Source organism: Rattus norvegicus, chromosome 1 (assembly GCF_021556685.1).
Source record: "Rattus norvegicus strain SHRSP/BbbUtx chromosome 1, alternate assembly SHRSP_T2T, whole genome shotgun sequence".
Lineage (NCBI taxonomy): Eukaryota > Metazoa > Chordata > Mammalia > Rodentia > Muridae > Rattus > Rattus norvegicus.
Window position 1 is genome coordinate 47,337,532 of NC_141534.1, and position 25,356 is coordinate 47,362,887.

General features: G+C 43.7%; 1 long non-coding RNA gene across 1 annotated transcript in view; it reads right to left on the reverse strand.

The window, feature by feature from the left end:
• LOC120099113 (uncharacterized) overlaps positions 1-21,664 on the reverse strand; it is a 32,142-nt gene extending 10,478 nt beyond the window's left edge. Inside the window, exon 1 of the long non-coding RNA XR_015649227.1 lies at positions 21,543-21,664. This is a non-coding gene — a long non-coding RNA (uncharacterized LOC120099113). The remainder of the gene's footprint in view (positions 1-21,542) is intronic.
• Positions 21,665-25,356: the final 3,692 nt, after the last annotated feature.

Genomic DNA, 25,356 nt, shown 5'->3' on the forward strand with positions numbered 1-25,356 from the left:
ACTCAAAATAATTTTTCTTAAGGAAAACATGCAATCACACATTTTAAGAATTCCATGATTCTCTAGGATACAAATCAGAATGATCAACACCGAGTCATTTGTTGATAAATATAATGTGCTTTAAAGAAAAAAGTGTCTTTGATAGCAGACTAAAAAAGGAGTACATAAAAACTGAAATTTAAAGTTACATCATAGTACTAAATATTAACTCTTATACCAAAGGAAGATACACTAATTAAGGATACTTAAGAAAGTAAATAGAAGAGTAATGATTTTATACCAGTTAAGTCTAACTCTTGGGTTAAAATAAATAAATTACTGTTCACAGGAAAATCAAAAAAGACTTGTTTCCATGAGTCCTCCCTGAAGAATCTACCAGAAAACAAGATTCAGGCAAAATAAATAACAGAGAAATCAACAGAATTCTAATGTATGTTAAATCTGCAATTATTTATAGTAGGCAAATGAGAGCTATAGTTGTGCATTGTGTTGTATATATGGGATGTGTGTGTGTGTGTGTGTGTGTGTGTGTGTGTGTGTGTGTGTGTGTGTTTTCAAGTTCTTGGTCAGGGAAGTTCAAGAGACTCCTAAGATAATATAGGTTATTGCTATTGTTCTCTAGTTACCTCACAGACTTTAAAGGTGAGTTCCTATGCTGAAGACACTATGTACTTCAGACACTGAACCCTCAAGTTTCATGCTGGATTTGACCTGAAAGCCTCTTCCTTGGAGAGCATTCCTGGTGGCAGAAGGTGCTATGGAAACTGTCAAGGGAGAGAAGCCATCAGCAACCCTCCCCAGCTGTGATGTCTCTGAACCACAGCCGCACCCGGCACGTCAAGCTCTTTCTGTAATAGTGGCACTTACATCTTCTTAGTGGCAACCAACACCTGCATAATTGTACTTAAGGCCCACGAAACAGGGTGAAGTCATGCCTGGCACTGAAAACCAGAGTTAGTAAGTTCATAGCTCTTAGAGGAGAACATTCTGATGCCACTTTACTAGACTAATAATAAAGACGGGATTAATCCCTAATCACATTCTAAATACTTATACCCATAGATGAGTGTAGCTCCCACCCGTCATCAAAGCATCTTTGATGGAGACCATCACATAAAATCATCAAAATCTAGAGATTAACAGATCATGGGTTTCTCAGTCCAACGGATACATCTGCAACACAACTCCTGCACAACTAAAGTAAACTACAACACAACTTAAGGTCAGAGAGCACCGCAAAAAAATTCAGAGAACTGGGAAGAACCATGGGACTGGGAAGTTTGCTGTAAAATGACAGGGAAACTATGCCAACGATACTGTCTATCACAATATGACTACCTAAACAAGACCTCGCCACTAACAGATAAGCTAATATGAAATGAGAAAATTTCAAAAGACCCCACCCCAGACAAAGAACTACAGGCAACTTAAGCCTTGCTGGGAATCAGTCTTCCTTAAGAATGAGCCTAATTAGTTGTCCAAGTGATCAGCCCTGAAATCATGTCCATATAAGCAATATTAAATGGATTCAGCAGATTGTATTTATTTATATATTTGTATGTGTGTGTTCATAACAATAATAAATAAAGAGAGGCTATAAATTTTATAGGGAGTAAGGAAAGGTATGATAGAGTTGGAAGGGAAGGACATGGGAAGGGTCGGAGGAGGAAATGGAGGATATGATGTAATTCTATTTTGAAGAATTATTAAGAAAAGGGAAATTATTGAAATAGATGCTTTAGAAACAGGAAACCATTAAAATATTTAAAATGATGAAGAACACAATAGTTTTGTACAAGCCTAACACCTCAGAAGTGTGATGCTGACATTGAGTAATCAAATAAAAGTAACCATTAAGTAATTATGAATGATAGCCTTCAGTCTACAAATTCTAATGATGCATTGTAGAGAAAAATATATTCATGTTTTGAATGATCAGATTTAATCATTAAGTTTATGTTACTATGTACAATTCAGAATAAAAAAATTTCACAGGAGATGAGAGCACACATATACAAGAGCTAAAATGTCTGCCAGTTTATAGTGCAGACACAGCTTTAGGTCAATGATGAGGAAAGGATTACCCAAAATGGGAGGAGTTTACAAGCCTTTGGGCTCAAAGACCTGCTCCAACAGAAGCAATCACTTTAGGAAGGCTGTCATCATTGTTATAGGAACATCATGTCTGGTTTTCAGTTTTTCATCAACATTTTATTTAACTATTTCTAGTAATTTGACTAAACTGCCTTCAATAATCATGACCGTTGGTGGCTCTGTGTTGCTAGTCCTACTTTGTGCCTAACTCATACATTCATACACATACACAGTCACACAAACACAGTCTCACACCTACACACACACAATCACACATGCACAGTCACATACATAGTCACACAGACACACACAGTCACACATACACACACAGTTATATACACAGTCACATACACAGACACACAGTCATACATACAATCACACACATAGACACACAGACACAGTCACACATGAGCAGTCACATACACAGTCACACAGACACACATATGACACTCAAACACATGAAGCAGATGAGCAGTGGGCTATTCCGGATTTGTCATCCCCAGTGTCCTTCTTGACATGGAAGAAGAAATAGGCAGACAAAACGCAGAAGATTTAGATAAAAGTCCTGTACTCTTTAATTTAAATCAGCAGTGTCATATGAAACATGGGCCAGGTACCCTGAGATATGCTTCTCAGAGGCAGAAACAAGAGAGTCCCAGGATTAACAATGTAGAAGATAGGACCAACCCCCAAAAGTTGATCTCTCACTTCCACATGCTTTTCATGGCATGCATGTGCCTATGCATGTGCACATGCATACATACATACCACACACACACCACACATACATGGATACACCATATACATATATACACAGACACACACACAACACACAAATGTACACGCTGACACTCACACACCACACATACACAGACACATATCACACACAGCACCACACATACATGGATACACATATGCACACACTGACACTCACACACACACACACACACACACACACACCACATACACAGACACAGACAAACATACACCCACATACAGACACACACACACACTCCACATACACCACACACAGAGACACACAGACACACATATATATCACACACACAGATACACACAACCCTCACATATACCACATTCACACACACCACACACACTGCATAAAGATACACATAAACACACCACACACACAGGCATATACACACCACACACACAGACACATACACAAACACACTACACACAGAAAGACACACACACACACACACACACACACACACACACACTCTCTCTCTCTCTCTCTCTTCTCACAGAAAAGGGAAGGGGAGAGTTTCAAAAAGTAGATTGTTTTTTCTCTAAAGGTAAAGAGCTGGAGAGATGGGTTAGAAGCTAAGAAGGCTTGCTGCTATTAGAGGACCAGAGTTCAGTGCCCAGTACCCACCACATCAAACGGCTCATGACTACTTGTAACTCCAGCTCCAGACATTCTGACACCTTCTTCTGCCTTCCACAGGCATAAACACACGTGGTATTCTCTCACAGAGACAGACATATAAGTACAAATGAAATAAGCATTTTTAAAAGCAGCATTCTTTGGAGACACAGATGGAGCTAGAAATATGAAGAAAGAGACACTGGCTACTGCTACTTGACTCGGCAGAGAGCAAGCAGCCACCAATGATCCTCAGAAGACATGCATGGCCCTGGCTGAAACCCAACGTACCACACATGTCAAGATCCGTGGCTTTATGTGTGTGTGTTTGTGTGTGTTTGTGGTATATGTGTGGTGTGTATATGTGATGCATGTGCATGTGTATAGTATGTGTGTATTGTGTGTGGTATGCAGTGTGTGTGCATGTGTATGTGTATGTGGTATATGTTGTGTGTATATGTGTGTGTGGTATGTATATGTGTGTGTGGTATGTATATGTGATATATATATGTATATATATATAGTGTGTATGTGTGTATGTGGCGTGTGTGTGTGTATATACCTGGTGTGCTTTGTGTATGGGGTGTGTATGTGTGGTGTGCATATGATATACCTGTGATATGTGTGTGTGGTATGTTTGTGTGTATAGTATGTGTTTGTGTGTGGTATGTATCTGTATACGGTGTGTGTATCTGGGGGGTTGGGTTGTATTTATGTGTGTGAATCTGTGTGTGGTGCATGTATCTGTGGAAGAGGTTGGGGTGTATCTGTGTGTGGTGTGTGTATCCGTGTGTAGTGTGTGTATCTGTGTGTGGTGTGTGTATCCGTGTGTAGTGTGTGTATCTGTGTGTGGTGTGTGTATCTGTGTGTAATGTGTGTATCCGTGTGTAGTGTGTGTATCTGTGTGTGGTGTGTGTATCCGTGTGTAGTGTGTGTATCCGTGTGTAGTGTGTGTATCCATGTGTCATGTGATTGTGTGTTTACTCTCTGTACAGGTTCCATGCTTGTGGTCACAGCTCCTGCATGTTGATGATTCGTTAGCCACGCCATACCCAGAAGACAGGGGCTAACCTCCTCCACCACGCACCCTTCAGCTCCTGCAATCTTTCTCCTGCCTCTTTCACAATGTCCCTGGGCCTAAGGGTGGGTGACAGGTGACACAGCTGTCCCTTTTTGAGGCCCAGGACTTAGCGTTCACTTTTCTCTGCCAGTACCACCATGCATCCAGCAATACTCTACTACCAAAGCCAGATTAAAACACAATAAGGAAAGAAAGCTAGAGACCAACATTCCCCACAGCATTTGAAAGTCTGGTCCCAAATCTCAGAATGTGTCCCGGAAACAGCATCACTCGGCCAGCTAAGAGCAGCTGAGAGAAGGCTTGGAATGTCACAGACACAAGCCCAGTCTGGAGGCTGTCCCTTTGAACAAGAAAACTGGCTAATTCAAAAAGAGTCTCCTGCCTGCTCCCTGCTCCCCTGTCCCTGTGGAATGCAAAAAAGAAAGGCAATGGCCCCTAGGATGTGTCCCTGAGCTTCCTCTCCTTCAGGGTTTAGGAGAGCAGTACCAGCTCAGCCCTTTGTTGTGTACAGCTGGAGAGGAGGAGCAGATGGGGTTCAGATGACAGTCCCACCCGGCCCTGCCAGGGTGCCCAGCTGGCTCACATCCCTGGTGAGTGGCTGATAGTACCCGCCTCTCCAGGACCTGAGTCCTTAGATGTCAGCAGCATTCTGGGGAAAACAAAGAAAGAGCTAAAGGCTGTCTATGGTGTCTATGTTCTCCAAAGCCTTTGTAGGTGCTTACTAACTTCCAAAGAAAACCCAAACTTTTCCTTCCTTCCTTCATTCCTTCCTTCCTTCCTTCCTTCTTCCCTTCCTTCCTTCCCTCCTTCTTAACTCAGAGAAAACCCAGGCTGGAGCTATGTGCATCATCCAGAAGCCCTGGGAAGACTGCCAAGGCCTGGGCCCCACCCCTGGGTGCTAAGTGAGTAAATCCATTGTAGACAAAGAAAGGGGTCTTTTATCCCAACTTTCACCAATACTACAGGGTGATTACTTTCCCAATTTTTTAAATTTAAATTTACTTTTTAATCGTATTTATGTGTGTTGTGTTATCATTTCCCCTTCCCCCTCCTCCCTCCAGGGTATCTCAAATCCCCTCTACTCCCTCTCAAGTTCATGGCCTCTTTTTCTTTAATTATTGTTGTTACACAACATATAGGCACATATGTGTGTATACACATGTACGTGTACACACACACACACATACACACACACACACACACACACACACACACACACACACAACCTGCTGGATCTGTTTAGTGTTGTTCACGTGCATATGTTTCTAGGCCTAACCACTTACTAGGTATTGGATAATGGATTAGGGCTCAAACCTGGGATGACTGATACTCCTTTTCTCAATAGTTGGATAATGGATTAGGAGCTCAAACCTGGAGAAGACTAATACTCCTTCTCTCAGTAGTTGGATAATAGATTAGGGGCTCAAACCTGGAGAAGACTAATACTCCCTCTCTCAGTAATCATTAATTGCCTGCAGCTCTTCCTCTTGGGGCCAAAGACGTGATTTCTCCATCCATGTTGTCATGTCCCAAAACCCACACAAAATATTCTAGGTATGGCAACACACAAGTACACACACATAATAGAAAGGTAGAAACATTCAGGGGGTTCCTAAAGTGGACAGCCAGCCTACCTTGACTGGTAAGTTCCAGGTCAATGAGAGACCTGGCAAAGAAAAGAAGAAAGAAGGGAGGGGAAGGAGGAAGGAAGGAAGGAAGGAAGGAAGGAAGGAAGGAAGGAAGGAAGGAAGGAAGGACAGATGGATGGACAGCATCTGAGGCAATGACACCCAAGACTGTTCTCTGACCTCTATATGCACACACACATATATATGTGTGTGAACATATATATGTATATATATATACAAATTAATTGAATAAAGAAAATATTTACATAGTAACACATAATTTCCACATAGATTTAACTGAGAAAAGTTTTTTTTCTCAGTTCTTATGTAATTCCCTCAGCTATCCATCTGTGTATATTAATCTAAATGAAGTTACTTTTAAATCGTGTGTTTTCTCTCTAGATATTTGCTTAGAGACCACTTTGCCAGGAATATAATATTGCATCTTTGCCCACCTGGATTTCATTTCTGCACAGTGGCCACCGGAAGATTCTAAATGGGAACCTTCCCATCCCCACCACCTCCTTCTGTGTCTCTTTGTAATTTTCAGCCCCTTGGACTTAACTCTTTCTCACAAATGTCACCTCAAAACAGCCCTGGTTGGGCTGCTGCGACACTGCTATCTCTGTCCCCAAATCTGGGTACACCTTCCCCACATCAGATGGTCGGTGCATGTGACTGGATTCATCATTGGCCTGGCAGAAAGTAGAGATCTGCTTCTTAGGCCTTGTGAGCCAATCTTAAAGATGTTCAATTTGGGGAAGGTCTGGTCATACCACACACCCTAAAGAATTCCCTCTAGGAACTGACAGATGAACCCCAGAGAGACACCGCCATGGCCAGTCTTCACATAGCCTTCCACCCACTGGCCCTGAGAGAGATGAGCTCTCTGACCCTGCTGCATTTCTACAGAGAAGCAACGTGTCGCCGGATCTAAGAAAGGAATCCGTTCTATGATCTAACCAAGGGGAAGTACGCTTGCCCCTACTTCACCCTTCCTCACAGTGGGTCCTTAATGGGCGGGCTCCGGTTCTCTTCTCTTCTAGTAAACCCCAGAAACAGAACACGTGCTGGCCCTTGGCTGTGTGCGCGTGCGTGTGGCCTCCAGCCTGAACAAGCTCTCCTGCTATCCTGTGTCCATTGCTGGCCTTAGCATTTGCCAATTAGATCCCAGGAAAAGTTCATTCAGCCCTTGACTACACATCAACTTCTGGAATCCCACGCCAAGCATCCTAAAGAGCTTGTACTCTTCAAGCTTTGCTATTAGCTGTCCCCACAGCTTTGGCTATGCCTGTGATTAACACTACGAATGCCGCTTGCAAATGGTCTTTAAAACTCGCCAACGAGAGGTTGAATTACAGTGTAATTCTCCCTGCTCCCTGACATGTCTATACTATCTATTAATGAGGTGTGTCCAATTGAAAATTCAAAACCAAATATATTCATTAGCAATCTAAAAATAGCCGCTTCCCTGTGTGATTTTAAAGCCTGTAGGCTCTTCTTCCCGTGTTGATGCTCTTGGTTTGCCATAATAAAAGCAAGAAAAACTAATCTTTTAAGGTTAATAGCTTTGAACAATTAGTATAAATAATCGCCCACTTTGATGTTTTCTGCAATATTAATTTCGGAGCTGAGCATATTATTTTGCTGAGCTAGAGTGCAAAGCTGACTGGGAGTTAATTTTTACTCTCATTCTACCGAAGGAAGAGAACCTGTAACATTCGCTGGGCCATTATAGCATCTTAGAACCAAGGTCATCATACAGTGATAGCACTGGCTTCTAAAGGCCATGTCTACAGGATGCTAAGTGTCCAGCCAGGCCTTACCGTCTCCCCAAAAAAGAGCCCTCCCTTTTGTAGAAACCAGAGCATTTTGTTTCAGAGACACCTGCACACCCATGTTTATCACAGCAACATACACAATATCCAAGACATGGAATTCGCCAAGGTTTCCATCAACAGATGGGGGGGTGTCTTAGGATTTCTGTTGCTAGGGTTAAACAACATCATCAAAAGCAACTTGGGGAGGAATTGGAGTTCAGCTTCTCACCCTTAGGTCACACTCTATCATTGAGGGAAGGAACCTGTGGGGAGGAACTGAAGGCAGAAACCATGAAGGAGCACTGTTACTGGCTTCCTATCCACATGGCTTACTTGACCTAGTGTCCTATACAATTTAGGACTATCTGCCTACGAGTTCCCCCCACCATGGGCTGTCCCCACCAACATCAATCATTGATCAAGAAAGTTCCCCTTAGATTTGCTTTGGTGATTTGGATAAGAATGGCCGCCATAGGCTCAAAGATTCCAATGTTTGGTCTCCAACCCACCCCCCTGCTCGTGGAACTATTTGGGAAGAATCAGGAGGTGTGGCCTTGTTGGAAGAGGTACTAGATTTGAGGTTTCAAAGGCCCACACCATTCCCAGTTAGCACTCTCTGCCTCCTGTTTGTCTCGAATATGAGCTCTCAGCTATGACTCTAATGCTACATAGGCCTGCCTGCTGGTCGCCATGCTTCTTGCCATGATGGACATGAACATAACTCAGAAACTTTAAGCCTCCAGTAAACCATTTCCTCTCTCATTTGCCTTGGTCATGTGTCTCTTCAAAACAGTAGAAAAGTACTTAAGATACTTCCCTACAGATCGATCTCCTAGAGGCACTCTCTCAACCTAGATGCCTCTCCTCAAATAACTCTTGTGTCAAGTGGACAGAAAATTAACTGGCACAGATGGATAAAGAAAATGTGGTTACAGATGAACAGATAGATGATAGATGATAGATAGATAGATAGATAGATAGATAGATAGATAGATAGATAGATAGATAATATACAGGTAGGTATATAAGTAGGTAGATAGATGATAGATCATACATAATACATACATGGATGGATCAAGAGGACATATGTTAAGTGACACAAACCAGGCACAAAAAGACAAATGATACATGTTCTTATTTATATGTGCTAAAGACCTCATAGACACTAAGTGTAGAATAGTGACCACTGAAGACCTGGAAAGGTTGATATAGAGGAGCTAAAAAACAGTACCAAATACAGTACGATCAGAGGAATTTGCTCTAGAGCTCTATAGGTTGAAGGGTGACTATCATTTATAGAAATGTATTATATTTTACATTTCAAAATAATTAGGAGAGCCACCTACACCTAGAAATGGCAAGCACTTGAGAAAATGAAAATGGTAACTACTAGGTGGAGAGGTGGCTCAGTGGTTAAGAGTGCTTGCAGCCCAGCCATGAGAAACTGAGTTCAAATCCAAGTCCCCACCTACAAAAAGCTAGGTATGGCCGCGTGCATCTCTAACTTCCAGCACTATAGGGGACCGAAACAGAACTGCTGAAGCCTACTGACTGCCAGCCTACCTCCAGGTTTTCTGAACAAATGACATTCCACAGGTACTGGCTTGAAAAATGACGTTTCAGATGCTTTAGGCAAGGGTCACCCTGAGGATCTGAGCCACAAAGCTAAGTACACAGCTGGCCTGTGGCTAGGATGCACTGCTGGGCTATAAATGCTGGACTAGACACAGGAATACCACAAGGGCACACTCGTTCAGTTACTCCCTCCACTTAAAGCAGAACAGGGGGACAAACACACACATGCAGTTTCCTCTAGAGTCCAGGTGAAGCAAGCAGGGTTTAACTGGGATGCTGCTTTCAAAAGTCTCCCCAAAGCCTGTTGGGTGAGTGATCCCCTTGACTAGGCTGAGAGGATGGAGCTGAGGAGCCCCCGGTGCATGGCGTAAGACACAGGCATGTAGATTCCTTCTTGCTTATGGGGAAGCATAGAGAAGGAAAGCATCCATTCTAACACTTCAAAACTCACATTACTGAAGTTTTTTTTTTTTTTTTTAAGATTTATTTATTTATTATATATGAGTACACTGTAGCTGTCTTCAGATACACCAGAAGAGGGCATCGGATCTCTTTACAGATGGTTGTGAGCCACCATGTGGTTGCTGGGAATTGAACTCATGACCTCTGGAAGAGCAGTCGGGTGCTCTTAACCACTGAACCATCTCTCCAGCCCATTACTGAAGTTTTGATGCACTTGGCAACTGCTTGGGTGTTTGTTGATGGAGTGCTGTAGAGACCACCCATTGCCTCTCAGAAAGCCAGCCCAGGAAGCAATCTCCACGATGCCCTTCCCTTTAAGTAAACAGCGTCTTCATTTTGTTCTTCATTACTACTGAAGTCATCATGATTTGGCTTCATCCTGATGAGTAAGTAGATTAAGGAAAGCAATTTCCAAAAATGAAACAGGACCAACAAGTCCTTGGCAGGTAAACCTCAATAATCCTTTTTATTTGAGGAGATATAAATACCATGTTCAATATTGCTAAATATATCATTTTACATTCTGATACACTGGAAACATGTTCAAATTTGGTAACCCAAGCACTGTAACTTAATTATTATTAAATAGTCACTTTAATTTATTCTGTGTCTGTGTTGTAGATGACCCATACGTTAGCCCTATTTCCTATAGGGTAACATAAATAATAAAAACAAAATCATAACAGGCTATTTATAATTCAGCATAACCATTTTTCCTAACTGGATTTGGATTCTAACCCTAACCCTGACCCTAACCCTCAGAAATACTGGAATCATTTAAGGTCTGAGTCATACTAAAAAGAACAGAACAGAAGGGTATCTCTTCATTAAGAGGTGTTGTTTAGAACACACTTTTTCCCACTGGATTATATTCTTAAATATTCAAACTTGAACATTTATTTCTGAACTTAATTCTATTATTAAACTCAGAAAATGTATAGTTGCAAATAACTTCCTGGGGCAAGGCAGGGAGGGGTTTCTAACCCCCTGTGTAACAGAGCCCTGACTGTCCTGGACTCTCTTCACAGATCAGGCTGGCCTCAAACTCAGAGAGGTCCACTTACCTTTGCTTTCTGACTGCCTGAATTAAAGTTGTGCACCTCCTCCTCCTCTTCCTCCTCCTCCTCCTTTCCCTCCTCTTCCCCCTCCTACCCCCTCCTCCTCCTTTTCCCCCTCCTTTCTCCCTCCTCCCCCCTCCTTCTCCTCTTCCTCCTCTTCCTCCTCCTCCTTCCTCCCCTCCTCCCCCCTCCTTCTCCTCCTCCTCCTTCTCCTTCTTTTTCTTCAAAACTGGAATTTAAACCCAAGACCTCTCTCATGCCAGACAAGTCATCTACCACTAAGCTGGATGTCCAAGCCCAAATAATTGTACCTTTGAAGAAGTTGTTTAGTTTAGTACAAGTAACTACAGACATAGTCATCTTCCCTATCATCTTCCTCTTCAGAGACGATGAGAGTCTGTAAACTTCAGAACAAATAAAAACCCAGATAGAAATGTCTCAAATCTATATTTTACCCAGAAAATACAAAGACAGTTATATACAGAAAAGCTATTACTAAAATACATCACATTAAAGTAAAAAAAAAGTTGGGAGCCCCACCAGGAACCCTGGGTTATTTGTGATGGTTCATTATAATAAAGAAATGAGAAGACGATGGATTACTCAAACACTCGGGGTAGAGGGTTAGTCATCTCTGCAAACTTAAGGCTGTGCTGTGGTTTAACTGTGCACCAACATCAAGTTCAGGCATGTGCAAGGCTGCCATGTTTGAAGAAAAGTACAGAAAAAGATGAAGAGAGAAGGAGAGGGAAAAGAGAGTTGGGGAGGAGGAGGAAAGGTCACAGATTTGGTTAAACTTGATGTGGTTCTACAAGCATAAAAGCAGCAGAAGGGAGCGATGCTGGGTGGGCAAACGGATCTGACCCCATCAGAATATCCATGTATATGCAGCATATTTTAAGTGAAAAGGGAACTGTCAACCTCCAAACTTGGAAAAAAATATTTTCCACAAGTCTGACAGACAAATATGACAGACCTCTTATAAATTATTAATCTAGCACCCCTACTTCTAAATTTTTAAAGGAACTGAATAATAATTCATAGAGCAAAAAAACTCAGTTCTCCAGCAACTATGGTCATTTATAACGAATGACTATGCACAGCTTTTCAAATTGTGTGCCACTCACCCTCAGAAGTTAGTAAAAAAAAAATCAATTAATCTTCAAATAAGGCAACAACTGTCGTCATATGGATACTTTCACGTACCCCTGAAGACAATACAGTAGATAAAACGTTAACGATAGCAACCTGGAAATACCCATGAGCAGCTCTTCATCCCGCTACATTCCCAGATTCACATTCACAAATTCATATTCACAAATTCATACTATGAAAAGAATGCAAACCAGAGACCAAGATTAATGTACAAGAATGTTAATTGTACATGATTTATCGTGGCAAGAATAGGAGTCACTCTCCGAGGGGAAAGGCTACATTTATTGAGGTTGTTATTAATGGTGCCGTGGAAAAGAAATGATGCCATTCAACAGTGAAAATATCATGCTTCAGAGCACAGAATGGGAGGCTCAGCATCCATTACACCACATCTGTCACAACATTTATACAAAGACCGAGTGCACAGACACACAGACTAGAACAGAACGCACTCAAAGGCCAATCCCTGGATCACAGGTGACTTCAGTTTTTTTTTCTTAATAGATTTCTGTATTTTCTAAATTTTACTAAAATAAGTATTCAGTAATTGCCCTTTATCTGTGGTTTGGTTTTTCTGTTATTTTTTGTGATTCACAGTCAAAAATAGTCTGGAATAGTAAATATCCAGGGAAAAAAAGCAATTTCTAAGTTTTAAGCTGTGTGTCATTCTGAATAGCATGATAAAATCGTGCATTGCCCCACTTGTGGCCTGATTTCTCTCTTTGTTCACTGTATCCATACTGAATGTGCCACCTGTCCATTAATTAATTATTTAGCATCTGTCTGGGTTATCAGACAGTGTATTCTTTGCATTCAAGAGTCCTGGAAATTTAGATAGGCCAAAGGAAAACCATAAAGTGCTTGTGGTGGGGAGGGGGTGGTAGTTTGAATATGCTTGGCTTGGCTCAGGGAAGTGTGACTTTGAAGGAAGTGTGTCACTGGGGGCATTAGCATGGGCTTTATGACCCTCATCCTAGCTGCCTGGAAGTCAGTATTCTGCTAGCAGCCTTCAGATGAAGACGTAGAACTCTCAGCTCCCCCTGCACCATGCCTGCCTGGATGCTGCCATGTTCCTGCCTTGATGATAATGGACTGAACCTCTGAACCTGTAAGCCAGACCCAATTAAATGTTGTCCTTATAAGAGTTGCCTTGGTCATGGTGTCTGTTCACAGCAGTAAACCCTAACTAAGACAGGGGTAAAGAAACATACTGTAAGGTACAACAGTCAAAACAAATATTCCATTAGTGAATCCATGCTAGTTTTTGCTGTCATATCTCAAAGGACTAAACTTACAACCATGGGGTACTAGAAGTGCTTAGTTAAAAAAGAAAGGAAGGAAGGAAGAGAGAACGTTCAGCTGCAGGATGAGGATGCAGAACTAGCTATTCAAGGTATCAGGCTGTCTCTGTGAGTCTTAGAACATGCTCAAATTTAACCATCAGTTGACAGGTAATTGGCGATTCTCAAATATTCTGCTTGAAATAACTTTGCTCTCTTAAAATCGTAGATATAAACACACCCTCATGAGAGCTTTTGTTTGTGTAGACTATCTCTGTTAACAGGCTTATTGATCTTTAATATATTTGAAGTATTTAAAAATGGGCTCGTAAGCTAGCTCAGTGCACAAAGGTGTCTGCTGCCAAACTTGAGGATGGTCTGAGGTCCAACCTGGGACCTATATGATAGAAAATCCTCGTGCAAATGGTTCTCTGGCCTCCATCAGGGCGCCATGGCACAAGTAGCACACACGCCAAATAAATAGACAGATAAATATATTATAATGTACTTTTAAATGACATTAGATTTTTTAAAAAGAAACATTTAAAACTGAGCCACATTTAATTCATTTTTTAAAAACCACAATGAAAAGTATATACAAAAAGAAAAACAACCATGATGATCCTACTACATGTTACCATGAAAAATATACATTTCAAAACGAAAAGTATAAATTGAAAATTAATATTTCAATTTTTGTAAATTTTTTAATGTCTATACTTAGTGCATCAGTATTTTACATCCTATGTAACCACTGGGAAACTTCCCCATTGACTCATGACCAAAGAGGAGAAAACAGTGCCCACCCACCCCTGGCATTGTTGTGATAATGCTTAGACTTTTTATTGAATATTTTATTTATTTACATTTCAAATGTTATCCCCTTTCCTGGTTATGATCACAGCCAACTCAGGAATCAGGACTCCTAAACCCACTGAGACAAATGGTCTGCATTACTCAGCAGTACAATAAACTCTTCTTGACTCAGATCTTCAATGGCCCAGCACAATAGTGCATGAGGGGAAGGGAAGGGATCATACACCCCAACAAGGCCTTATCTTAGGACAAGACATCTCCCACCATGACAGCCACCACTGCTAACCTACAACTAGAACACTGACTCAGAATATAGTTCTGAGCTCTGTTACCCTCAGACAGACAGCAGATCATAAGAGAATGGATGAGCAGCAGTCAGCTTCAAAGAGCTAACTCTTCTGTAGATAACTAGAAGGTATCCATTCCAAGTCCCAGAGTTAACTGTACTACTAATCTTTAGCTCATTCATTCAACCAGCGGTTACTGAGTTAACCACCAGTCAGGAGGCATTGTGCTAGGTGCTGCTGCTACAGAAGAGAAAAGGAGGGAAAGCATCTCTTCCTCATCTCTCGATTTCTAGAAGCAACTTAGTACCTCCCATATAGAAGGTACCCCATAAAGATGGATGGATGGACAGACGGATGGATGGACAGATGGATGTGGATGAAGTTTCTCTCAAGCATCTCAGTCAGATGAAGAATGCATGCATATAAACAAAGACACTCTGGGCCTGGTAAGCCACGGTTTGATCTCAGCTAGACAAACAGGTATTTGACAAAAAGTGATAGATTAGATCGATAGATAGATAGATAGATAGATAGATAGATAGATAGATAGATAGATAGGTAGATAGATAGATAGAGGCAATTACCCCTGCATATCATCACCTAGCAGACTAAGAGGAGGCCAGTGAGTAGCTGAGGGTAAAAGTCCTATGCAGGGGGAGGAAGAGAGTTCACAGGTACCAGGCCTACAAGTGGATCCAGGGTCCTAGTTCAAAGTGTAGCCACACAGAGCATGGTCATAACAAGGGTCCCATTCCTGGCACTGAGCCTGCCATCTTGGCTTTGTGATACAAAGAACTATGTTGGACTGGAGAATAACTAGTGGGAACTCTAACTTGGTCTGCTGCTGGGTCATCTGAACGCCTCTACCAGGTTCCTAACAGCCACGAGGCATGGGTTTTAGTTAGCCTGAGTTACTATTACAGAATGCCATAGACTGTCCATAGACTGAACAAAGATTTACCTCTTGCTTGCCTAAATACTTCAGGTAAAATCAGAGCTCAATCAGGTGAGGACTGGCTTCCAAACGTACGGATGGGTACCTTCTTGTTGTATCTTCAAGAGAAAGCAACTCCCAATGCCCCCCACCCTGTTTTTTCTGCATAGGTCACTATCCCAGCTTTGTGCTCAATACCCACACAAAACTTCCTACCCACACACTGCCTTTAGGGTCAAATTTCCTGAGGGCTAATATGAGGGTACACAAACACATAGCTCATCCCAGCATAGTTTCCAAGGTCGGTGATAAACCCAGCCTCCCAGTGTGAGCCAAGTGTCCAAGACAGAAAAGGGGCAAGGAGAGTGACCAGACTGAGGTTGAAATGTTCTTGTCTTCAAGACTCCATCAACTGCCTGCTTCTAAGCAGTGCTCAGGTAGTTAACTGCTCTTAGTGCTCCACCATTGCTGTGACAGCTAATCTTCATCGTCAACTGGACTGCATTTATAACCATCTAGATTAGTGAAGCATGCCACTGGGTACATCTGGGAACATATTTCTACAGACAATCAGCGCATGAGGGCTCAGTGCTAATCAGTGAACTGGTCCCTCGATAAGTAAGACGATGACATCATTTTGAGGTGAGGAAGGGTGACAAGGAAGGCCTGGTTGGAGGAGGAAAGTCACTGGAGGTGGGTCCTTAGGTGAGATTATTCTTGCTGGAAGCATGTCCTTGACTGACCTATCTTGTTCCAACCCCTTCCCATAGTTCCCTCCTTTCTCTGCTCTGAAGCTATGGTGTAAATGTTCTCCTGTGTCCTCCCCTTCATGATACAGACTGATAGATCTGAAACAGTGAGCTAAAATAAATAGTCCCTGCATTATTTGTATCCAAAACTTAGTCATTGAAATTGCTAATATTAAGCAATATTTTAATAAAAAGTAATTTAGTAATTTAATAAATAATATTGAGTGATAATTTTTAAATGAAGTGACAGTCAAATGCAGTTCAGAGTCTGGCACATGACAGTCACTCCGCTACATTCAAATCTAACCATCCATCCCTACAGCACTGTAGACATATGCTAAAAACGAGAGCATCCAACTCCAGTGCCACAAAGCCTGTAAATGTTCCTTGACTTTGAGGTATAAATAGAATAGGAACATGCTTTGGTGCTATGTGGGCAGAAGCACATTATTTTTATACCCAAAACAGTTGGATTTCTCCTGGCACTGTTGTTTTGTTTTGCTTAATAAAAAGAGTAATGAGCCCTCTTGTGTTTCTAAGTGCAGGGAATGATTTGAGAGTTGTAAACATGGCCCCCACTGAGTACCAACTCACCAGTATTAGACCTTCTCGTCAAACCTGCCAAGGCAACTCTCGCAGAAACCAGAGCTATGTCAAGGTTTGGTGACATGTCCTGTCACATAAACATATCTCAAGCTGTAACCCAAAGCAGGAACTCCACAGTCTGCTGTGGCACGAGAAAAAACAGAATCCAGAGAGGCGGAAGCCCTAGGAATAGCCCTTGCACTTTGCCCCCATATAGATGAGTTGATAGCGATGGCTTCTTGTTGCATTCCAAAAGACTTTCGGAGACTGGCTCATCAGGAGAACACCCAAGGGTCTTCAATAACACATTCACTCTAATGATGCTACATGTGTTTTTCAACTTTTCCCCAGAGCTCCCAGGGACCAAACCACCATCCCAAGAGTACACAAGGATGGACCTATGGCTCTATCCACATATGTAGCAGACGATGGCCTTGTCAGTCATCAATGGGAGGAGAGACCCTTGGTCCTGTCAAGGCTCAATGCTCCAGTGTAGGGAATGTCAGGGCTGAGAGGTTGGAGGGAGTGGGTGGGTGGGTGGGTGATGGAGCACCCTCATAGAAGCAGGGGGAGGAGGGATGGGATAGCAGGTTTCTGGAGGGGAAACTGGAAAAGGGGGTGACATTTGAAATGTAAATAAAAAATCCAATAAAAGGAAAAAATGAATGAATATCAATCAACATTTACAAATAAATACCAAAAAGGGAACTGAGTGGGGAGTGGCCCTGCTCATCACTCTCTCACTTGGAAGCTTTACTGACATCTGCCAGGATGCCCACTAAACACAGAATTAAAATTCCATGGTAATAAAGACCCACCTGAAGAGCACCAAGTCTGCAGAAATCAAAGCATGTTTCCAAGTGACATGGTCACAGGCAGGCGTGTTGGACTCTACATACAAGTTCTGTGCCTTTAACAAGATCAACCCAGAACTATGGTCTGACCAATCAGAAGGTTGTTCACTTGCCATGATGTCCTTCAGGTGCCATCCCAGGCCCCAAATCTCAGCCTCTTCAGAGCTTAAAAGAGAGAAGGGCTTTGGGACACCAACAAGAAGGAAGAGAAGACAGGAAAGATAGAGTTCATTCTTATATAAACTATAAGTCAATAAGGTTTTTCTCCGTGACCTTTGTCGATTCTCTTTTCCAAGGTAAATTCCATCTCTGCTAATCTCATAGACTAATATTAAAATTAAATACAGAAAATGGCTTCATCTAACACTTCTCTCTATGTGGAGATCCACAGACTGCTTACTTGGGGAACCCCCACTGGGCCTCTAATTTGGTGTGGATCCCACAGAACAGAGACCAGGATTGCTGCTGTTTATCTATGGCTCTATCAAACGCCAAGGGGTTGTCCGGCAAGTAGGTCTCACTCTCAGCAGATGGGTGTGGGGTGATCTTCTACCCCAGCACCCAGTTAGCTCAGGCTGTAAGTCAGAAAGACCCTAGGAACCTCTGTGGAGAATGCATCTCCCAAGGGCCCCATTGATGGAGTTGGGACATACTGAGGCTCCGGATCCTGGGGCTCAGAATAACCAAAGAAGCAAAACAGGCTTCTTACATGTGTCTGCCTCAGACCCACTTCCCATCTCCAATGTTATGTATTAGATCGAATGAAATTGTGAGCACAAAGTTGAAGGAGATTTTCCTAAAAGATATGGGAAAATACATCATAGTAAAAAAAAAACTTAGTTTTTTCCTCTCTATGTTTGTATATTTATAAAAAATGGAAGAATGAGACCATTACTGGAGCCCTGAATTTTGGACAGGAAAAGAAATAAGTTGTACTGGCCTCTGTCATGAACATGAGCTATCTTTTTATCTTTTGGGAAAGGGGGAAATGTACTCAGGAGAATGGGAAAGGCACAACTACAGAGAGCTCAGTAAATCCTTCTAGCCTTTGGTCAAACCTGAGGAGGTGGTAGTGGGGGACTTCGAAAATCTATAAGCAGTCGTCCAGAAGCCTAAGTGACAGCCTAGATTGTTAGCCACCTCCAGAGAGAGTATCAGAACTGAATTTGTTGGTAGGACACCAACAAGATGGAGAACTGCTTAGTGTGCCCACATGGGTACCTGACTTTGGATCCTGCCAGCATTCATGTCAAAAGCTGGGCATGGGCTGGGGAGATCAGTCCCGCACATCTGGTCAGAAGAGAAGTCCAGAGTAAAAGACTTAAAGGACCTTTCCTAAACCAGAGCCACCTCAGTGTCTAAAGATGTCACCAGATGTTTACTTTTTTATATTTAGTTTGGGGGTAGGTGTGTACGTTTGCATGTGTGGAGGTGTGCATGTTCCATGGTGCATGTGTGGGGGTGTGCATGTGCCATGGTGCATGTGTGAGGGTGTGCATGTGCCATGGTGCATGTGTGGGGGTGTGCATGTTCCATGGTGCATGTGTGGAGGTGTGCGTGTTCCATGGTGCATGTGTGGGGGTGTGCATGTGCCATGGTGCATGTGTGGGGGTGTGCATGTGCCATGGTGCATGTGTGGAGGTGTGCATGTTCCATGGTGCATGTGTGGAGGTGTGCACGTGCCATGGTGCATGTGTGGAGGTGTGCACGTGCCATGGTGCATGTGTGGAGGTGTGCACGTGCCATGGTGCATGTGTGGAGGTGTGCACGTGCCATGGTGCATGTGTGGGGGTGTACATGTGCCATGGTGCATGTGTGGGGGTGTGCATGTGCCATGGTGCATGTGTGGAGGTGTGCACATGCCATGGTGCATGTGTGGAGGTGTGCATGTTCCATGGTGCATGTGTGGGGGTGTACATGTGCCATGGTGCATGTGTGGGGGTGTGCATGTGCCATGGTGCATGTGTGGAGGTGTGCACGTGCCATGGTGCATGTGTGGAGGTGTGCATGTGCCATGGTGCATGTGTGGAGGTGTGCACGTGCCATGGTGCATGTGTGGAGGTGTGCACGTGCCATGGTGCATGTGTGGAGGTGTGCACGTGCCATGGTGCATGTGTGGAGGTGTGCACGTTCCATGGTGCATGTGTGGAGGTGTGCACGTTCCATGGTGCATGTGTGGGGGTGTGCATGTGCCATGGTGCATGTGTGGGGGTGTGCACGTGCCATGGTGCATGTGTGGAGGTGTGCACGTGCCATGGTGCATGTGTGGAGGTGTGCACGTGCCATGGTACATGCGTGGAGGTGTGCACGTGCCATGGTGCATGTGTGGAGGTGTGCACGTGCCATGGTGCATGTGTGGAGGTGTGCACGTGCCATGGTGCATGTGTGGAGGTGTGCACGTGCCATGGTGCATGTGTGGAGGTGTGCACGTGCCATGGTGCATGTGTAGAGGTGTGCACGTGCCATGGTGCATGTGTGGAGGTGTGGTGCATGTGTGGGGGTGAGAAGAGAACTTGAAAGAGTCAGTTCTTGAGATCAGCTCTCGAATCTTGGAAGCAAATAACTATACCCAACTGAGCCATCTCACCAGCCCTCACTACCTGTTTTTGTGAATAAAGTTGTCCTTGAGCACATTGGTACCCACTCATTTGCAAGTGGTACCTCACTGCTGTAGATGCTTCCTCTACGACTGTCAGAGCATTTTAGCCCAAAAGGCCCAAATACTGTCCTTCCTGAGCCCTTCCACAGAAGTTATTCTGCCCATCCTCGATCTAGGTTTTTTTTTAAAGCAATGTAATATACCCAATAAATGTGTTCAGTTATTACATGTTAATAAAAACTGTTCTAGGAGGCTGAGGAGATGGGTCAATGGACACATGAAGACCTAAGTGTGGGTTCCACCAGCACTTGTGGGAAAAGCCAGACATGAACTGGGGAGATCATTCCGTAGCATAGGAACATGAGGACAGTGTTAAGATCCCCAGAACCCAAGTAAAAGCCAGGCAGGTGTGGCAGCCACCTTTAATCCCAGATCTGGGAGGACAGGGCCTCCCTGAGGCAAGCTTATTGGCTAGATCAGCTGGAGCTGGAAAGCTCTGGATTCAGTAAAAGACCCCGGCCCAATAAATAAAGTATAGCAAACTAGGAAGACATTCAGCATTGACTTCAGGCCTCTACAGGGAAGGACATACACATGCGCACAGACACTCGAATACATGGAAGGGCATACACATGCACATAGACACTCAAATACATGGAAGAGCATACACATGTGCACAGACGCTCAAATACACGGAACGGCATACACGTGCGCACAGACACTCGAATGCACACACAAACATTTTGGACAGGAGAATGATCGATACCCTGACTTCACACACTACATGTGCGAAGGTTTTAAATTATGGCATTGTACCTTATGAACCCACGGAATTAAAATTACAAATAAGCCAAAAACGAAACAATGCCGAAATGCAGGATAGAGTGTGTTTTATCTGTGACCTGTGCTGCACTGGTCATCAAAGCCGCCACCATTCCGGAGCCAAGATGTTTACATCTATGAAGCTCTGTGCCCCAGCTCTGATGCTCCACTTCTCTGTGACTCATTAGTGCAAATGAAGGCGTCAACCAACACCTGTATCAAAGCCATTCCCTTAGAGTCCGTGGTTACACGACGCACACGGATGCTCCACCAAAGCCAAACACCCCCCACACTCCCCAATCCCCCATCCCCTCAATCCCCCGCCCCCACCATTGCCAGATTGGTGAATGGCGTGCCTTCTCGGAGGAGTCTGGCTTTATTGAAGAGGAGCCTCACGCATTCCCCGAAAGTACTGTGGAACACATTCGTGGGTGCCATGCCCCTGAACATTGTGATGGTGGTTCCATCATTCTTAAACCTACAGATAAAGAAAGCGACACATGGTGACTCAAATGTCTCACACCATGCACTGAGATTCAAACCTAAACTCAAGGAAATCTGAGTATGCTCACTTGGCAGTTATAATAGCCACCACCCTTTTAAAAAAGTATGCTACAATATTTTTTTAAAAAAACTTTGAAACCATTTGTACTTTAAGACAAATTTATATTTTGTTACTTGAAATATCAGTAGACAACTGAAAAACTTGTGTTTGAAAGAAACATTTATTCACTCTGCATGCAATATTTGGCACAAATATCCATTATGATAACCCAGTATCTACTTCAGCCCCGCCCCCAGCTGAAGGCAGGACAACCCTAGAGCAATCCTCATGAATCAGTTTGGGGAGCTCATGGAACCTTTAGAAGAGAGGGCTGGACTGGCAGAGAAGGTCTTGGGGGTCATAACTCAGTCTTGGTTCTAGTCAGAGTCCTTTATCGACTGCCAATGAGATGTACCCAACTACCTCACACTCACATGGCCATCAATGCAAGCCACCCCACCACAGTGACTTCCCCCTACGATGCCATGAGCCAGGTTAAATCCTTCCACCTTTATGTGCCTTTGTCAATACTCTGCTACAGCGAGGGGAACAGTAGGTAGCTCACCGTGCCTTGTGACAGCTCAGTTCAGCCACAGATTCAATCATTTCCCTCATAATGGGCAGCCTCTCTTTCTCACCCAGTCTTCCCTTTCCAAGTTTCTCCAACTTATGCTCTCTTCCCTGCCTCTATAGGGTGTCAAGAGAAGCAAAGGACCTACTGTGAATAGACGGTTTATTCTGTGTATTTCAGGATCCCCTTACATAGGTCACCAGAAGTGCTGTGCCTTTCACTTGACTTATGGGATTCTGAAATGTTCAATATGGGGCAAGTATAGCATAGTCTATGATGCATGGATAGATGGGTAAACGGAAGGATGGATCACCTGATAGGCAGAGCATATGCCTCAGCCAAACTAAATGGCTAATTATTTATAGTACCAAAGGAGTTTCTCTATGCAACATTATTTATTAGATATTCTTCCCCTACTGTGGTAAGACATGCACCACGTGAAACCACCTTATCAGCCATTTTGGAGCATGCACACTTTCATGGTGTAAGCACAGTCCCCATCACCCATCTCTAGCTTTGTCCTCATCCTACGTGGGAACTATGTCCCTGTGAAGCACACTCCCTTCTCCAGCCCCTGGAAAACTTCTGCCCGTGATTCCAGGAGGGGACCTGTTCCACCTCCTGACATGGGTTTATGTCACTTGGCATGATCTGCCCAAAGCTGTCTTCAAACTCACAATCCTCCGGTCTCAGCCCTCCTCACTCGGCTGAAACATCATACCCAGCTAAGTTCTAAGTATTCGATGGTGACTGTGGATCAGGAAGGAGGTTGAGACTGGTCAGAGGACACCAATATCCAATGAAGCGTGCTCCAGCACTGCCTGCTCTGGGCTGAAACTCATACACAGCCTCTCATAGGCACATCTGGTTCAGTACAGAGAGCACAGTCTGGTAAAGCATAGGCGGGGAATCGCTATGTTTCAGAATTGACGCAAGACTCCTTCCTTCCTGTCTCACCAAATTGCTATAACAATTCAAGGGTTGGGGTCTACATGACTCCCACTTTAGAGATAAGAAACTGAAACTTACAGAGGCCAGGTCTTGTGTCCCAAGTCATGGCCAGCATATTCTGGGGAAGAGAGTTAAACACATTGGGAATTATTAGCTTCCCAAGTGCTGCATCCCTCAAAGCCTGCCACGGAGGGTAAAAATAAATCAATCCATCACCCCCTCCTCCCCTGAAGATGGACTGAGCAAAATGCTCATCGTGATTGCAGAAGAGAGCTAAGGAAGAGGCTGTGGCACTACTCAGGTGCATTTGATGTGCTTAGACTATTAAAGCTTCTTTAGAGATGAAAAGACCAGACAGGGCTCTGTAGGAGTGGGAAGAATTTTCTGATTGGATGGTTTGCCACTAGGCTGTGAGTGTTGTCATGTCCTTGGTGACAGCCCCAAGAGGGCTCCAATGTGCCTCCGTTCAGTCTGCCAGAAGGAATGTGCAATCCATGAACTCAGGGACCCACCCCTAGCATGCAGAGTCCCTGAGGTAACATCTGCAAAGCCTTTTGAGTTCTTGCAAGAGAGGCTCCAGGAACACGAGGTGAGCGTCATAAATATGCATGTGTGTCTTTATCCCCCGTTAGCATTAGTGTCCTACTGGGTAGATTGCATGTCTAACATGCTCAAAATTTAAGGGGCAATGTCCGCTTTGATTGCAGGGCATTCTGCAGAGAGCAACTTTCAAACCAAGTCCTGCGTGCACGCAGGCAACATCTTTTCAACTCGGGCCAAGCAGAAAGTTTGCCTTGAAGTAAGGGTTGCACTGAGCAGGATGCCAGCGTTTTATATCCATGTCTTTCTAGCTGGTTCTCTGTACCTTGCTTCAAAGGCTGAGTTTGTCTCGATATGTAAACTCGCAAAGCCCATGTGCTTTCTGGGTAGGGGAAGTGTGGCAAGGGTGACATCCAAGTCATCTCCTTTCAGAATTTCTCTAAAGGGAAAAATAACATTGAAAGCGCAGCCACTCTGGGTGACAGGAGGCATCTAAACATTGCCGACATTCTCAGCAGTGACTCTGTACTCTGAGCTGAGAGTCTTCTATAGCACACACATCACCTTTGTCTTCCACTCGCTCCATCAAATCTACACTCCCTTGCTGTTGTGGTCCACTCCTATGCTCCTTGTGGCTTTAAAGAGACTCTAAGTAGAGTTCATAGCCTTCTGCCAGGTACCCTGTCTACTGAAGGCTTGCTACTACCACCACAGTACTTACCTGACCTCCAGGCTCTCTGACACATCTGTCACGGGGCTTCAAAGCTGGTTTGACTTGCTTGGAGAGCTTCTGAGCTTCTATTGTCTGAAGCTGCTGTTTCATAGGTGGCAATTGTCAAAACATCTGGATGGATTCAGACTGGTATCTGCTAATCCTGATGCAAAGTAGAGTTGGCGCTGAAGTACAGTGGTGTACGGGAGAGAGGGAAACTGGAAGGTTTACTGCTGTGAATATCAAGACGGAGAAGCTCTGTCTTCTAAAAACACAGCCGTTCCCGTTCCCCAGATAAAGGTCCTCCTTGTATTTCCAGAGTAGTAATATCTGTGATGTGCTCTTTCCTGTTGCCTGACATCTCTTTAAGTCTGCATTCAGTATACTGATGGGGGAATAAAAGGCTTTTGAGCTATAGGCATTTTTGTGAAGAGGAATAAACAGAGATACCCACAGCCACCCAACCCAACCTTGATTTAGTCACTCCTCTGATATCAGCTGCCTTTGCAAACCATGACGTACAGGACTGAGCCAGTTTTAATTGTATGGTCTGCTTAACTTTAACTGTTAACTTGAGCAGTCTGGAGTCACCTGAGGAGAGGGGCTTAGTGAAGGAATTGTGTGGCTCATATTAGCCTGTGGGTATGACTTGGGGGTACAGGAGTTGTCCTGGTTGCTAATTGATGTGGGAGGGCCCTGCCCAAAGGTGATCCTACACTGTATAAAAAAGCCAACCTGTAATGAGCCTGTCATGGAGCCAGCAAATAGCCTTCTTGCCATGGTTTCTTCTTTGTGTTCTTGTCCTGCCTTCCCTCTCTGATGGACCATAAGTAACCTTTAGCTTAAATAAAC